The following is a 16,375-nucleotide window of genomic DNA, read 5'->3' on the forward strand; positions in this document are numbered from 1 at the left end:
CATGTCTTATTATGAAATTAATAATTTTTTTTATTACAAATTTACATCAGGGCGAAATATATATGTGACACGGACAGTTAAAAGGGACTTACGATCCGAAAAAAAGATTTCCAGAAAAACGACTTTGAAGTTTAGCAAGTTGGTTTTGATGCTTGTGAACGTTTTAATGAATTAAAACTTGTTACTCGGAGGTTTTGGGGGTCGCTGATGACGATTATGATGTTATTTTTTGAAAATTCAAAATGGCGGATTCAATATGGCGGATGACTTTTTTAAAAATTGATCAGATTCGCTTGAAATTCGTCACTCGGGGATTTTCGGGGTCGCTGATTACGAATATGGTGTTAGTTTTTAAAAATTTAAAATGGCGGATCCAATATGGGGGAAGACTTTTTTAAAAATTGATCTGATTCGCTTGAAATTCGTTACTCGGGGGTTTTTGGGGTCAGTGATTACGAATATGATGTTAGTTTTTAAAAATTCAAAATGGCGGATCCAATATGGCGGATGACTTTTTTAAAAATTGATCGGATTTGCTTGAAAATCGTTACTCAGGGACGAATTCCAAGCGAATCAGATCAATTTTTAAAAACGTCATCCGCCATATTGGATCCGCCATTTTGAACTTTTAAAAACTAACATCGTATTCGTAATCAGCGAGCCCAAAAACCCCCGAGTAACGAATTTCAAGCGAATCCGATCAATTTTTAAAAAAGCCATCCGCCATACTGAATCCGCCATTTTGAATTTTCAAAAACTAACAGCGGATTCGTAATCAGCGACCCCGAAAACCTCTGAGTAACGAGTTTCAAGCGAATTTGACTAATTTTAGAAAAGTTTGTCAAATTTGATTTTGTTGTACTTTTTTTTGTCAAGGTACCTAACTTTGAAGTGAAATTGTTAAAAAACTAATGCAGCTAGAAAGCTGCGGTTTAATGCGTTGGAAAGAGCGGCTTATTTACTATAAGAATCAATAAAAAAATGAAAATCGATTTTTTCGGACCGTAGGTCTCTTTTAACTGTCTGTGTCACATATATTTACAAGTATAAAATATGCATCACACATTCAACATCAAATTAATTATTTACGTGCAGAAGTGGAATAACAATGAAGCTATTATTTTGATTAATTTTGAGTCACTTTCTTTTAATGGCATTAACATGAATTATTTGGTTCGGAGAAAGTGTTTCAGAATTTTCAATGTAAATTAATAGAAAAAGAAAAAACCTAAGATAAGCAACTACTATCTTGGATATAAAACCACATATACGGCACTGTCAAATTTAAACTGTTCAAATTTAACTTTATATTTAAGACAAAGGACAGCTACATAACATTGTTCCGACACAGTTCTAGAACTACGTTGGAACATTACTTGCAGATTATTTGTGACTAACGTGTTACAGAAATGTTACGTAACATTGTTACAGAATTGTTCCGAATTGTAGTAACAAATGTCTTCCAGAACTTAACAGCAACAGAATTTCAGAACAGCTACATAACATTGTTCTGGCACAGTTCTAGAACTACGTTAGAACGTCAGTTACAGGTCACTTGTGACTATTGTGTTATAGAACTGTGACGTAACATAGTTACAGAATTGTTCCATTTTGTAATAACAAATGTTTTCTAGAACTTAACTGCAACAAAATTTCAGAACAGATACATAACATTCTTCTAGCACAGTTCTAGAACTACCTTGGAACGTCAGTTACAGATCATTTGTGACTTTCGTGTTATAGACATGTTACATAACATTGTTATAGAACTGTGACGTTATCATAATATAGAACAGTTCTGTCACTCTTTTGTAACAACTGTTCTGTAAAACTGTGACATCACTGTTATAGAACATTTATAGAACGTGTTTGCTGGGTCCATATTTGAAATTTTAAATCTCTTTTTTTTGGAAATCCTACAAGTTTGGCAGATTTTATTTTTTCTTGAAATTTTTTTCTCTCTACGCCATCATAAATACTTTTTCTTTTGCAAACGAGAAACATTCTCGTGGTCAAATAAAAAGTTAATATACGCTTAGTGAAAATTTCGCAATGTTGTACACATCCCACGAAGGGTATGGGAGACAAATCGTGAAGCTTTTGCGTCACCTGAAAAAGGGTGTCTGGCTCAATATCTGTCTCATGTACAACACTTGTGATTGCATTCTCAATTATACAAATCAATTTGTATAAATCTAGGGAAGGATGCTTCAAAAAGCCTTTTGTTTTTAAATGTATGAGCTTATGGCGCTCGAGAAGTGTCTCACTATCAGCCATAATTATACATGAGCAACACTCGTTGCAAATAAAAGGTTTATTATTCTTCATGAATTTGACGAATCTGGATCCCTTTCTACTTACGTATCCTGCTACATAAGTAACCGCATATTCTGATGCTTCAGAGTAGGAATAATTATGTTCTTTTTTAACATCTTCATTAATGAAATCACTGCACGAACCTTTATCGATAATGGTGTCCAATATACTTTCCCATTGTTCCTTTCTGTCATTAATATTATTTACATCTTTTAAATTGAGCAATACTTTGAAAATTTCTGTACCTTCTACATTGCAGCCTTTTGTCAGGGTGATCGTTTGCGCCACAGGAATCCCTCATTAACGAGAAAAATCGCTGAAAAAAATAAAATATACACAAACATAAATAATTAAAATTCGTTATTATATGAAAATGATAAAGTTGTTAAAGAGACGATAATTTTATAAATGTATAAATTTTAAACTGATATAAAATCCGAATATTCATCGCCTTTATTAAAGATGTTATTCTTCTGCAAAATTTGTTAGTTCCCTCACAATCCTCTAAATCAATGTGGCGATTTTCGTATATGTCCAAAGCATCATAAATATTAAAAAACTGTAAGTTAATTAATAAATGAAACTGTTTAGTAACTTTCATATGCATTACATAATTTTTATTATTTATAATTGATGATTATAAAATAAACATTTTTTAAAATAATTATTATAACAATAAATATACTTTTCTGAAAAGAATATTCAAATAAAAAAAGGTAATTATTTTTCATGTAAATAATTTATAACTAAAAAAATTTAAAGTAAATTATAGACATTAAAAATATTTTTCAATGATATTTAAAATTAAAAAAGAAACAAAAATCACTGATATATAACGGTTTTAAACGTGTTTTATAGTCACCATAATTATATTGGAAATATTATATATCTAATTTTACAATTTTTAAATTAAAATTTATTATCAGTAAAATTTTACTTGGAAAGCCAATGCCACATTCATTTTTTGAAAATATTTCGGTTGCACATGATCAATCCGTAATTTATAATTAACTTTTAAATCGTATGAATATTGGTTCAAAAGCTCTAATAAAGCATACCAATGCTTTAAGCTTATACAGCCATCAGGGGTCTGTTAATTTATTAAAAAATAATTAAAATATATATTCCTTTATTGAGACATGTCCGTCCATTACATAACACAGTACACAAATAAGTATTTCTTGTATAGTATTCTGCCGTCCCAACAAGAGTAGCAGTAACTACATTTTGGATAAGTCACTTATTGGTGGCAGTGGCAGTGGCAAGTAGGTGACTCATCCTAAATGCAGATACGGTTATTCTTGTTGGGGCGGCAGTATTCTTTACAATTCCTGAGTCTCTGACATTAATAAAATTTCCATCATCATTCCCACGAATTTTTTACATTTATTAATCACAGCGGTTGACAAAATTTCTCTCCAAAATTGCGCTTGTTCATTGCTTAATTCTACATCTGGAAAAAATTTTAATTTAATTTCCCTATATTTACTGCATTCATTCAGGATATGGTTCAGATCCACCCCATCTGACAGGCAAAAAATACACTGTTCCCGATTGAAAATTTTAAATTTTGCTCCATTTAATCGAACGTATTTTGAATGATAATTATTAAGGCGGATTTGTGCCATTCCGCGTTTCAGTTTTAAGCTCAAACTTCCCGTCAGATAGGGTTGTGCTCCTTTGATTAACGGCAAGTGGGGCCAGACCTGCAGGCTTCTTGAACGGGCTCTAGACTCACTATCTTTGTATATTTCGTACTCGATGTACTTTGATAAAAGTTGACCCGAATGCTTTACTAGTTTTGATAAGGAGGCCTCCTCCCATACATTTTGCATGTTGCATACCTCGAAGTAAGGCCTTATTTGTTGGAACCAATTGCCGCACCTCCCCACCGATCCCGAACGCGCCAGCTCCATCAGTCTCTCGAGGCACTGTCTTGGGTATCGTGAAGAGTTCATTAAAGAGATTTTTTCCACCCAAGACAGTGTCCTCGCCAGGACTGCGCAGGATAATGGGAGTCTGCCTGTTTCCAGACGGACCGCATAATTCGGAGTACAGCGCGGAAGGCGCATCAATTCCTTCCAAAAACCCAATTGAACCTTTTCTATTTCCTCCCGACAGGTCTGCCCCCACACTGGGATCCCGTAGAATAGCGTACTCTTTACAGAACTTTCAAACAATTTCTCGTATGCTGACCAGTAATTCAGCTTGAGGCTATCTACTATTCCTATGGTGGCGCTGGCCGCTACTTTTGCAGCACAAATCATTTTTCTCGAAGCTTCAACAAAATTACATTTTTTATCAAAAATGACACCTAGGTATTCGTAGTTGTCCGTGACTTCTATCTTTTCCTTTCCCAGTTTAAAACTTTTCAAGGCGCTAATCTTAGAGTCCGTTGTGTTTCTAAAAATAACAATTTTTGTTTTACTGGCATTAATTATTAGGCCATTTTCGGAACAATAAGTATTCAGCGCCTTGAGTTTTCTATTCAATTCCATGGGAGTATCTGCCAATAAGACCAGATCATCTGCATAGGCTTCCAACAATATTTCTTTACTGCTATTTACTGCTAAGCCCCTACATCCCTGGTCCATTAGGAAGCTCTCCATGTCACTGATATAGAGTGAAAACAAGAGAGGACTGAGCACTTCTCCCTGCAATAACCCCTGAGTTACCCTTACATAATCGGTGCATCCCTGTTCAGTACGAATACATGCATATGCTTGTTCATAGAAGTTTTTCACTATGTTTATAAATTTAGAGCTTATCCCCAGTTTAGCTAACTTCCGCCACAACAGTTCATGAGGGACCGAGGGAAATGCCCCCTTAAAATCCACAAAGATTGCATACACAACCCCCCTCTGGTGTCTTAAATGTATTTGAATTAAAGAAAGAAGAGTAAAAAGGTTGTCCATGCACCCCCGGCCCCTCCTGAAGCCCGCTTGGAATTCTGGGATAGCTTCGCGTGACTCGCACCAAGAAGTTAATCTATCCGTTAGAATTTGAGTAAAAATCTTCGCGACATTATTCACAAGAGTGATTGGCCTAAAGTTGTCTGTGTTAGAAGCATCCCCTTTTTTATGAAACATTAGAGTGATTAGTTTACCCCATGTTGTTGGTACCCTTTCTATTTCAATAATTTTATTAAATAAGTGTTCTAGATAGCATAGCCAATTTTCTGGGAGGCATTTATAAAAATTATAATTTACTAAGTCCTCTCCCGCAGCTTTATCAGCTTTACATTTTCTCAGACTCTTAATTAACTCATCGTAAGAAATAAAACCATCCAACAAAGGGTGCGACTGTTTATTTTCTGGACCTTGACTAGTATTAATATTCGGGAACGCTTTTAACAAAAACTGATACCAAGTATCTTTACCAATTGAATTATTACTACAAGGTTTTTTCTTTTTTTTATTAATCGTGTCCCAAAAATCCGCCGAGTTATGCGCATGTACTATTTTATCTACTAAGGATTTTTCATAGTTTGTTCTCTTAAGTTTTAAAGTAATACGGTAATTCTTTCTAGCCTCTAAATACTCTTTGCGCTTATTCCCATCGTTATCCCCCTCCTGTAACCGCCTCAAAATCGAAACCACGCCTTTTCTTAATAAATGACACTCCCCGTCAAACCAAGGTTTGTTTCTCCGTCTTATTCCCGTACTTTCCCTCACTATTCGAACCATGTCCAGCTCTCTCGCCATATCTATTATCGTCGCAATCATATTATCATTCAATCTATCTATCTCTTCATCCTCACACTCTATATCGTCTCTCCATCTTATTCTTTCTACATAATCCATAATTTTCTCTTTACAAAATATCAGTTTTTTAACAGGTGGAGAGTTAATGGGTTTTAATCTACATAAGTTATCTTTGTTATTTATATTACATTTCACTGCAACAGGAAGATGATCCGACATAGTCGTAATCGGTAGAACGCAAAAGTCATGTAAGAAAATAAAACTATCCAACGTCACCCACACAAGATCGATCACACTTGACCCATTGCTCTGCGAGAAAGTAACTCGAGCCGGCGAATCACTCTTGGATCTGCCATTCAGTACACAAAGTCCGCTATCGTTCATAAATGATTCTAATTTTTTTCCTTTACAATTTAAAATGGGGTCCCTTGATAATCTTTTTGCTATAAAATTAGTACAATTTAAAAAAATATTATCTTCTAGTTGATTTAATTCCCCAATTCTGCAATTAAAATCTCCCCCCAAAATTAAAGGGACTTGTGGTTGCGTTTCTTTAATTAAAAACAGTACACTTTCCAATTCTTCTATAAAAGCATTGATATCCGACAACGGGGAAAGATAAATAGTTCCCAAAATACAATCAAACCAAGCCGATTTCACACGCAGAAAGATATAGTTTCGATTACAGTGTAATAACTTAGCTGTATAAATACCCTTATTCAGCGCTATAAGTATCCCACCACTCGCTCTGCCTCTGACAGCTTCCCTCCACGCCGGTGTATGGAATAGTTGAATGTCACTGGAAAAATTTCCTGAGTATCCCTGTTCGTCTTCCACCCACGTTTCGTAGATACACAAGATGTCAGCCGGGCCGTACGAACTTTTTATATCTGGCACGTTAAAAAAACCATGTATATTCCAAAAGATAAGATTAAATTGGTGATCCCGCGCGCTTCCTCTCCTGGTCTCAGTAAAGGATGCGTCTCCCTATGTCGGTGACTTCTGAACCCGATATTGAGTGAACTCGGCTGAGCGCGTATCCGCTTCTTTTGCAAGAAAATCTATCATACTTTGATTATTCTTGTCATTTTTCAAAAGGTCGCGATTTGTTTGGCGGCCCTTTTTTTTATGCTTTGGAGTTCCTTCTGTCACCTCCTCTGGATCCTCTTGCACTTCAGTAACCTTCCTTTTCTTCTTGGCGGTTAACAGAAAATCAATATCCGCAGGAGTAACTTCCTTATCTTGAATGAAGATTTTATTTTACGTATTGTAAACGATAGTGATAATTAAGAATATAGAAATAATATCATTACCTCAAACAATTATATTGCTCGTTTAACAACTATTTCGAGTTCAAAAGTGCATTTAACACTTACTCAAAAATAAATACGTGCTTAGTTACTGAATATATTAAAAGTGAGTGCAGTGAACTGTCGCATTTGAGTTTCGTGCTTTTTCTCCGTTCGGAAGCGACCGGGACTAAAGGAATGGCAGACTTGGTAACGAAAGACCTGCTGGATAGGCTGCTGAAATCAGTGGATGAATTAAAAAAATCGCATGACGATCTGAGAGGGGAATTGAGAGATTCATGCGGTATGTCCAAGGAAATTAAAGAGGATTTAAAAATTATAACACACAAATTCAAAACCATGGAAACAAACCAGGATAGATTCGACCGCAAAGATAGAGCCAATAATATTATTATTTTTGGCCTGAAGGACGATGAAGACCAGCCTGATTTAATTGATTACGTCACTTCATTATTCCGGAAATTTAATTTGGACATTCCAGACCTGGCGATAGCAGATGTTTTCAAGCTGGGAAAGGGCAATAGCAATCAACCGATCCTGATAAAATTTATTGCGCCAAGGTGGGTGAAACTTGTTTTCACCAAAGTCACTGCATTCAAGGCACAAAAGATCATAATAGCGAATGATCGTTCCAGACAAGAGAGGGAAGCAAGAAGGGAACTTCGTGCTCAGGAAGGACGATTAATTAAAATAAAATTGCATAGTGATGATTTATTAATCATACTTTAAATTATTTTTTTTTAAATTAAATTTTTTTAAAATTAATGCTAAAGTTTATAAAAAATTCATTAATAATTAATTTTTTTTTAATTTCTATAGGCGTACAATAAACTCTAAAATCTTTAATATTAAAAATTTTTAAACCTTTAATGATTTTATACCAAGATGATTAAAAAAAATGGTTCATTTAAATTAAAAAAAAAGATGATATCTCTCCTTAACACTCACATAAATTATAGCGTATTTTAAAAATTTTATTAAAAAGTTCCGAAGTGCTTTTATTAAGTGAGGAAAGTCAGACAAACCCATAATCTTCTTCTTTCATCACAACACGGATGAAAAACGCTTTTTCATCTTCTGTAACACCGAATGTACTCCACATAGATCGATTCCAAGTTGCACCATCATTTATTACTGCATCCACAAAAATCCACTTCTCTCAGTAAGAATAATGAAAAATAAAAACTAAAACATGGTCGCCTTTTTTTGATGATCAAGTGTCCAATCTCCTAGGTTCGTGAAGCCTTCAAACTTTATATTTGAACGATTAATAATAATATCCTAATAGAAAAAATTTTTGCAAACGTTAATAATAAAATATTTTAAACATTTATATGAAAATAACTTAAATAAATTTTTTTAAAATTTTGCTTAATTTTCTAACAAATTTTTAAAGACGTTATTAATTTAATAAAAAAATTTATAAAAGTAAAAAATACTTCATTTAATAAAAGTTTATAATTGGTACAACAATAAATTTTTTTAATGTATGATATTCTTTGAAAGTTTTATAAATAAATTTTTAAAAAATTGATGTCATTTTTGATTTTAGTATTACACCCTTACAAAGTACTAACCACGTCTGTCCTCCGAAGGCATTGCATTTGCTTTAATTTTCATTCCTTCAAAAATATATTGCTGGAATCCGAAAGATGTTTTCAAAATTCGAAGATATCGAGAGAGTGTATCTACACATAGTATTTTTAATATTTCTCTTTTTCGAAGATGTTCATAAGTCTTCTTACTTTCTATGCGTAAAAGTATATACTCGTAAATCCAGTTACTAGTGTAACGCATATTTCTACTGTCTGATATTTTTGAAGCTGCAAAACACGTCCTTGTAGCAATTTACTGTTCACAAGGTAATTGTGAAATTGCTTCCTCAATAATTTTCTCTTTACTTTCAGAACACGCTTTTTTAATTGTCTGTATATGCTCTTTAAGGTTGTCAACTTACAAAAATAAAATAAATATAATTATTATTTAAAAAAAGAATAATAAAAAGTATATAAGAAATATCAGGAATTTGCAGAATAGTAATTGAATGTTTAATTATACTTTCATACCTTTTTTTTAAGTCTTGAACATTGCCGATCAGTGGTTTTAAAACGTTTTATTAATTTATTTTTACTCTCTTTCATTTTATTTGTTTTTTTTCTCTCTATTTATTTTCCTCCTTAATTTTATACAAGAGGAACTGAACATGATTTGTCGACCTCTTAATTTTACATTTTTTTTCACGACATACTCTTTACACGTTTTAGATCTGTAAAAAAAATTGAAGAAAAAATTTGAAAAATATTTTAAAGAAACATTTATTTTTTTATGAATTTTTAATTTTTTTATATGAATATTTTTTATGAATAAGAAACATTATTTAAATTACTTGTTAGAATCAACACTGCCACATGGAATAAACTTATCTATTAATTTAAACAGTGCAGTCATACCACTAATATGCTGTACCTCTTGAATATCTAATTTTACTTCATATTTACTAACATACACCTAAAATAATTAAAAAAAAATTTTAATTATTATTAATTTTTTAATATACATTAATTTAATAAATTAATTATTTTTTATTTTAAAATAAGTTAGAAAATTAATTACCTTAACTTTCAAATCCGGATATAAAATTATGCGTTTACTATTAAACATTTTGTTGTCTGTCCAATTTAAATATACAATGAAATTTGGTGCGCAAACAAAAGACTATTTTTAGAAGGTAATGGTACTTCTGGTTTTTTTGTTAAAATATCTGAAAAAAATATTTTTTCATCAACAATTTCATTCACATTAATGTCATTTTGACTATTTTCAGTGAACAAAAATAATGGAATAGCTCCATCTTTCTGAGTTGCTATTCTTTTAGGTATTTCATAAAGAATCCCATTAATAGTTGTGAAATAACTTTTTTCAATTTCACTTTCTTTAAAGTGCATTTCACAAATTACATTTCTTTTTTGTAATGTTTTTTTTGTCGGAACAACTTTTCTCCATACTTCTAATGTCTTCTCATCCTGCGCAAATATAATTCAGAAAAATTTAATTAATTAAAATTTTCTTACAAAATAAAAAATTATTTAAAAAAATTAAAATTATTTACTTTAAGGGATTAAAAAAATTTTTCAATTTTAGAAACTGGGAAAAAATTTACGTTAAATATTAATTTAAATTATAACGATTTCTGTTATTCATTTTGTCTAGTTCAATATCAAAACTTGTAAACAAAACAAAATATATCAATAAAACCGTTGCTATTTAAAATAATATTACAAAAACAAATTATACTACAATTAAATTTTAAAATTATATATAATTTCAAAATAATTAGATACAATTATTTTCAATGAAATTCAATTTAAATGCATATTTTAAAAAATTAATTATTAATAAATACTGATTATAAGTAAAATGTAACGGTTTCCAAAATTCAAAAAATGTATATTTATTTTTTTTAATGTCAGAAATAAAATAATTTTAAATTTGTTATTAAGATATATTTTTAAATTAAAATATCAGCTTTCTCATTTTATAACAATAAATAAATTACATTTTCTGTTTAAAAAATAAAAATTTACTTTTGCGGAAAAAAAAGAAATTTTTTCTCGATAAATGAAATTTGAAGAAAGGCACTTGTCCACAACATTGCATTTTAGTATTCACAAATTAATACACAATGTTATAATATAATAAAAGATAATAAAAACATTTTTTATTATATTTAATTATTCCATACGTGGTTAACACTTTAATAACATATCTACAATGATCAATAATGATCATGATTTCAGTTATAATCATGATATTTGTATATAGTTAAGAATTTTCCCGCGAGCAGCGCTATTGTTTCATTACGTATTTTCCTGAAACTAAGCGGTTACCAAAATTTGGTCCACTTTCAAATCGACATTTTCATGGTCGTTCGGTCTCCTTATACTACTCCATGGGTGATACCTCGCCTTCAAAATTTGTTTTTATTTTTGACAAATAATTAGACGTGTTACTAATGTAACTAATTAAAATTAATTTAACTAGATAATTATTTATTTATATAAAAATAAGTATTTTGTAATTTTTAATATTTTTTTATTTTTTATAAGAGGTTCTATGTAGTTTGTGAGTGATTAATTTATTTTAATTTTGTTTAATAAAGTGGCCTGATGATGGTATCAAACCAAGACACCGAAACGTTGCCAAACAAGTGATTTAATGTTTCATTTCATACTTCCATTAATTGAAAAAAACTCAATTTCTAATATCAGAATAATGGAAGGAAAAAATATTTAATATTAATACTGTATATTTATAAATATTATATAATAATAATTAATTAATTTTTTTTTAAATTGTTAAGTTTTTGGATTTTGAAATTATTTTAATATAATTTTATTTTTAGTCGGAAATCCAAATATTTTTTAAAAAAGGTTAGCACATCAAGAAAGGGTATAGGGGGTTAAGGATACAAAAAGTGCCCTTGCAGGTATTCTGTTCAAATTGACACCATATATTGCTACCCGTATGAATATAAAATTCTGCAAGTATGAACCCATAATTCGAATTTTTGGGGGAGTTATGGTGGGGGAAAGGAAAATAAAGAAATCCATTTTTCTCGAAAACTAATGAACCGATTTTAATGAGTTTTGAATATGTTATACATGTCGCTAAGACAATTCTAAAAAAAAAAATCTCAAAATTTTTTTTTGAAAAAAAGTCAAAAAAAATTAATTTTGGAATTTTCAAAAATTTTTTTTGGGGTGATTTTTTGAAGTGACCACTTTAATTTTTTTTAAAAAGTTACCTTATAATATCCCCTTTAACATATATTTTTTTCAGATTTTTAAAAAATGTAGTTTTTGAATAATTTAACGAAAACAATCGTCGCGCTACATGACGCAGCGCGCACAGTGTGCTGATGCAGTATACAGAGTGTTCCAAAAGTATGGAAACTTTCAAATATCTCGAAAAGTACGAATTTTTGTAAAAAATGTTCAAGACAAAAGTTGTTCCAAACAAAAAGATTTACATCTTTGAAATCAAAAAATTGGGCCCGGAGCCCAATGTTGGTCCCTATAATGAAAAAAGTGGTTTTCTTAAATGAGACCACTAATTTTCAGTATCAAATTCGTAATCCCCATGAAATTCTGCGTTCAGACATGTGGTATAAGTGCCCAAAATATTGGGCCCAATCCAAGATATTGGGTTCAAAATTTATCAACAGATAAATAAATTTTAAAAAATCGCGTCTTGGAGGGATTTTGAGATCACAGGATTAGAAATTGGAAGCTAATTTTCAAATTGGGCATAGAGCCCAATGTAAGATTCCGCCGCCCAATGTGAGGCCCACGGTAAAAAAAATTAGTTGTCTTGAATAAAACCCATTAATTTTCAGTATCCAATTCGTAATCCCCATGAATTTCTTGGGTTTGACTTGTAGTAAAAATGACAAAAATATTGGGCCCAATGTCTGGGATTAGGCCCAACATTTTTCGTTAAATAAATAAATTTAAAAAGTCGCATCTTTAGTAGTTTTTGGGGTCATAGGATTAGAAATTCGAAGCTACTTTTCAAATTGGGCACAGAGCCCAATGTAAGATTTCGCAGCCCAATGTGAGGCAGAAAAAAGTTAGTTTTCTTCTATTTCGTAATCGTTATGAAATTCTGGGCATAGACTTGTGGTACAAATTCCAAAAATATTGGGCCCTCACATTGGGCTGCAGAATCTTACATCGGGCTCTATTCTCAATTTCTAATCCTTTGATCTCAAAATCCCTCCAAGATGCGATTTTCTAAAATTTATTTATCTGTTGATAAATTCGAATTATGGGTTCATACTTGCCGAATTTTATATTCATAGGGGTAGCAATATATGGTGTCAATTTGAACAGAATACCTGCAACGGCACTTTTTGTATCCTTAACCCCCTATACCCTTTGTTAACTCCAAATTATATTTATTATCTCAAAGTTTCGATGGTAGCCACCATCCTTTTCAAGAGATTACAAAATCTAAAAATAATTTAAAATATAATTTACATATAACTAAGAAAATTAAAAATAGTAATTTAAAAACTAAAAGTGTCCCTTTTGCAGATAGGGGAAAAAATTCTTCAGTCATCAGAGATTGTAATGCAAAAAAAATGAAAAATTGAAAATCTCTCTTTGAGAAAACTCACTTATTAAGTTTAATTTCAACTTTTTTTTTTGCTTTCGTTATAGGTACGTAATTTTTGAGCACATATTTGAAAAATTTAAGAAAAAATTAACAAATTTCATATATAGCATAATATACTCAAAAAAAGATCTTAATTCTTTAACTCGCGTTGCCCTTCCGACAAATAAATTGTATATGTAGTGGATCCCTCCTTACCTCACTATTATTCAGTGAGTTGGTTGAGATTCCATATTAATAGAACATTGGTTTTAGGAATATTTAAAAGAAAAGGTGAAACAAATATTTAAATAGTTGTATATAAAGATGGGGCATTCTATGGGAAATTTTCATTGAAAATTTTTTTTGTTCGAAACATTTTTTTTCGAAATCTATATGAAAAATAAGGAAATACGTATTTTTTTATTTTTTTATTTGATGAAAATGAAGGAAGTTATGATTTTTTGAAATTTAACGTCAACGAAGAAAGTGTGTTTTTGGAACATTTTTTAATCTATTGTACTAAGGAATTAAAAATTATGCTATATATGAAATTTGTTCATTTTTTCTTAAATTCTTCAAATATGTGCTCAAAAATAACGTACCTATAACAGAAGCAACAAAAAAGTTGAAATTAAACTTATAAAGTGAGTTTTCTCAAAAGAGACACTTTCGATTTTTAATTTTTTTTTTGCATTACAATCTCTGATGATTGAAGAATTTTTTCCCCTATCTGCGAAAGTGGTATTTTTAGTTTTTAAATTACTATTTATAATTTTTTTAGTACGGCTCACAGAATTTAAGCATTTTTTCTACAAATATAACCTTTTTCCATTAACATTCATTTGGTTTTTTTTAATTTTTATAAAAACATACTAAAAATCGTTGCGTCAAGCTTAAAAATTGTAAATAGTAATTTAAAAACTAAAAGTACCACTTTCGCAGGTAGGGGAAAAAATTCTTCAATCATCAGAGATTGTAATGCAAAAAAAAAATTAAAAATCGAAAGTGTCTCATTTGAGAAAATTTACTTTATAAGTTTAATTTCAACTTTTTTGTTGCTTCTGTTATAGGTACGTTATTTTTGAGCACATATTTGAAAAATTTGAGAAAAAATGAACAAATTTCATATATAGCATAATTTTTAATTTCTTAGTACAATAGATTAAAAAATGTTCCAAAAACACACTTTCTTTGTTGACGTTAAATTTCAAAAAATCATAACTTCCTTCATTTTCATCAAATAAAAAAATAAAAAAATACGTATTTCCTTATTTTTCATATAGATTTCGAAAAAAAATGTTTCGGACAAAAAAAAATTTTCAATGAAAATTCCCCATAGAATGCCCCATATATATTGAGAAAGAAAGACAAGTGATACAATAGTAAAGTATTCTATATTCAAATACAATTTAAACGTGTGAAATGTATTGTATGTGTAAGAATGTTGTGTGTGAAATTTATTAGAGTCTCTTGACTCTTATGATATTTACCTCTGGAATTCCTCAGATTTGTTTCTTCAAATACACTCGATTATAAATACATTTCATATATTAAATTAAACCTCCAATTTATTATAGTTATTTTCTATTCTCTTTTTCTCAAACAATCATGACAATTTCAAACTCAATATAAAACTTAAAACATTATTTCTCAATTACTATTCATTTTTCAATCTCAAATCAAAACTAAGTGATCTCAAAAACCCAATTTTATACTCTTTAATCAAACTCTAAAACAAATTCTCTTTATTCAAAAACTTCAATTATTCACTCTTTGAAATCTCAAAATTAAATACTCTTAAACCAAATCTTAAACTCAAAATTAAATACTCTTTTGTCAAATAATATCAACTCAAATCGATCTTCGTTTGTCAACGGATTTTATTAAGTTGACTTTTGGTGGGGAAAAGTATATTTTATTTAACAATTTTATTGTTGTCAATGATTTTATTGCAACCTTGCAATATTGGGGTAGTATTCTAGTTCAGTTTGAATGGACATACCACGGATGCAGCAGTCTTTATTGCATCATCCTTTGTTTCTTGTATTAAATTAAATCACTTATTTTCTCAAGTTTATCATGAAAATTAAATAGGTCTTCTTTAAAATTCAGGTTATTAATTTAATGTTAACATTTAATATATAATTATTTGAACAGCTCTAAGAAATTCTAAAGGCATTTCTTATGTGTTATTGGTTTTTTGTATTTCATAATGTGTTCTCATGTTTAAGTATTGTATTATGGAATTATTAATAATATTAATAATTTATTAATAAGACGTTACGAAATTCATATGTACAAATACTCCCTTCTACGCGCTGTCGTCCCTTGACAGTATTTTATAATAGTTGTTTAAAAAAATTGCATAAAATTCTCTTGATTACATTAATTTTGTCGTTTTAGTCTTGTATTATTTTCCAGAATGTTGTTGGTGTTTTCTGTTTCCTCTTTGGCATTATGTCTTACAATTCTTAATTTTTTGTAAATAATTTGGTTAACATTTGGAATTCTCGTTTAATTATTACCCTTGAAATTACAACAGAAGTAAAGGGAGAGAGTTCCAAGATTAAAAAAAGCAAAATAATATATAAAAAGAAGTAAGTGCATAAAAACAATAATAAAAAAATTTTTAATTTTTTTGTTGGTATATATGTCTGAGACAAATTTGTTTATCAAAATTTTAAACATGTATAAAATAAAATGGCTCCCAAGAAGGGTTGACGGGTTTTTAGTGGATCGGGGCTGGTAGTAGTTCGCCAGCTTATTTTGTTTAGTGTTCTCCTTTTTTTTACCAACCCCACATAACCTTGGCATGCGGAAGCCAAGGTATCTGTATACAAATTTCCCAATAGTCCCTAAGCAAAAAAAAAAGTATAAGTTTCTGAAATT

The 16,375-nt window shown here is 30.2% G+C and overlaps 1 protein-coding gene and 1 long non-coding RNA gene across 4 annotated transcripts in view; one reads left to right on the forward strand and one right to left on the reverse strand.

The window, feature by feature from the left end:
- Positions 1 to 16,375, forward strand: part of LOC127279862 (transcription termination factor 5, mitochondrial) — a 137,073-nt gene that overhangs the window by 9,145 nt on the left and 111,553 nt on the right. The gene's annotated exons all lie outside the window — the stretch shown is intronic.
- LOC127279874 (uncharacterized) lies at positions 1,696 to 10,317 on the reverse strand. The gene is made up of 6 exons (XR_007842725.1): positions 9,944 to 10,317; positions 9,717 to 9,838; positions 9,397 to 9,596; positions 8,908 to 9,282; positions 8,356 to 8,611; positions 1,696 to 2,632 (listed from the first exon to the last, which is right to left on the reverse strand). It is a non-coding gene; the product is annotated as an uncharacterized LOC127279874 (long non-coding RNA).

This window comes from Leptopilina boulardi, unplaced genomic scaffold (genome assembly GCF_019393585.1).
Source record: "Leptopilina boulardi isolate dan_hultmark-lab unplaced genomic scaffold, ZJU_Lbou_2.1 LbouV2_224, whole genome shotgun sequence".
Lineage (NCBI taxonomy): Eukaryota > Metazoa > Arthropoda > Insecta > Hymenoptera > Figitidae > Leptopilina > Leptopilina boulardi.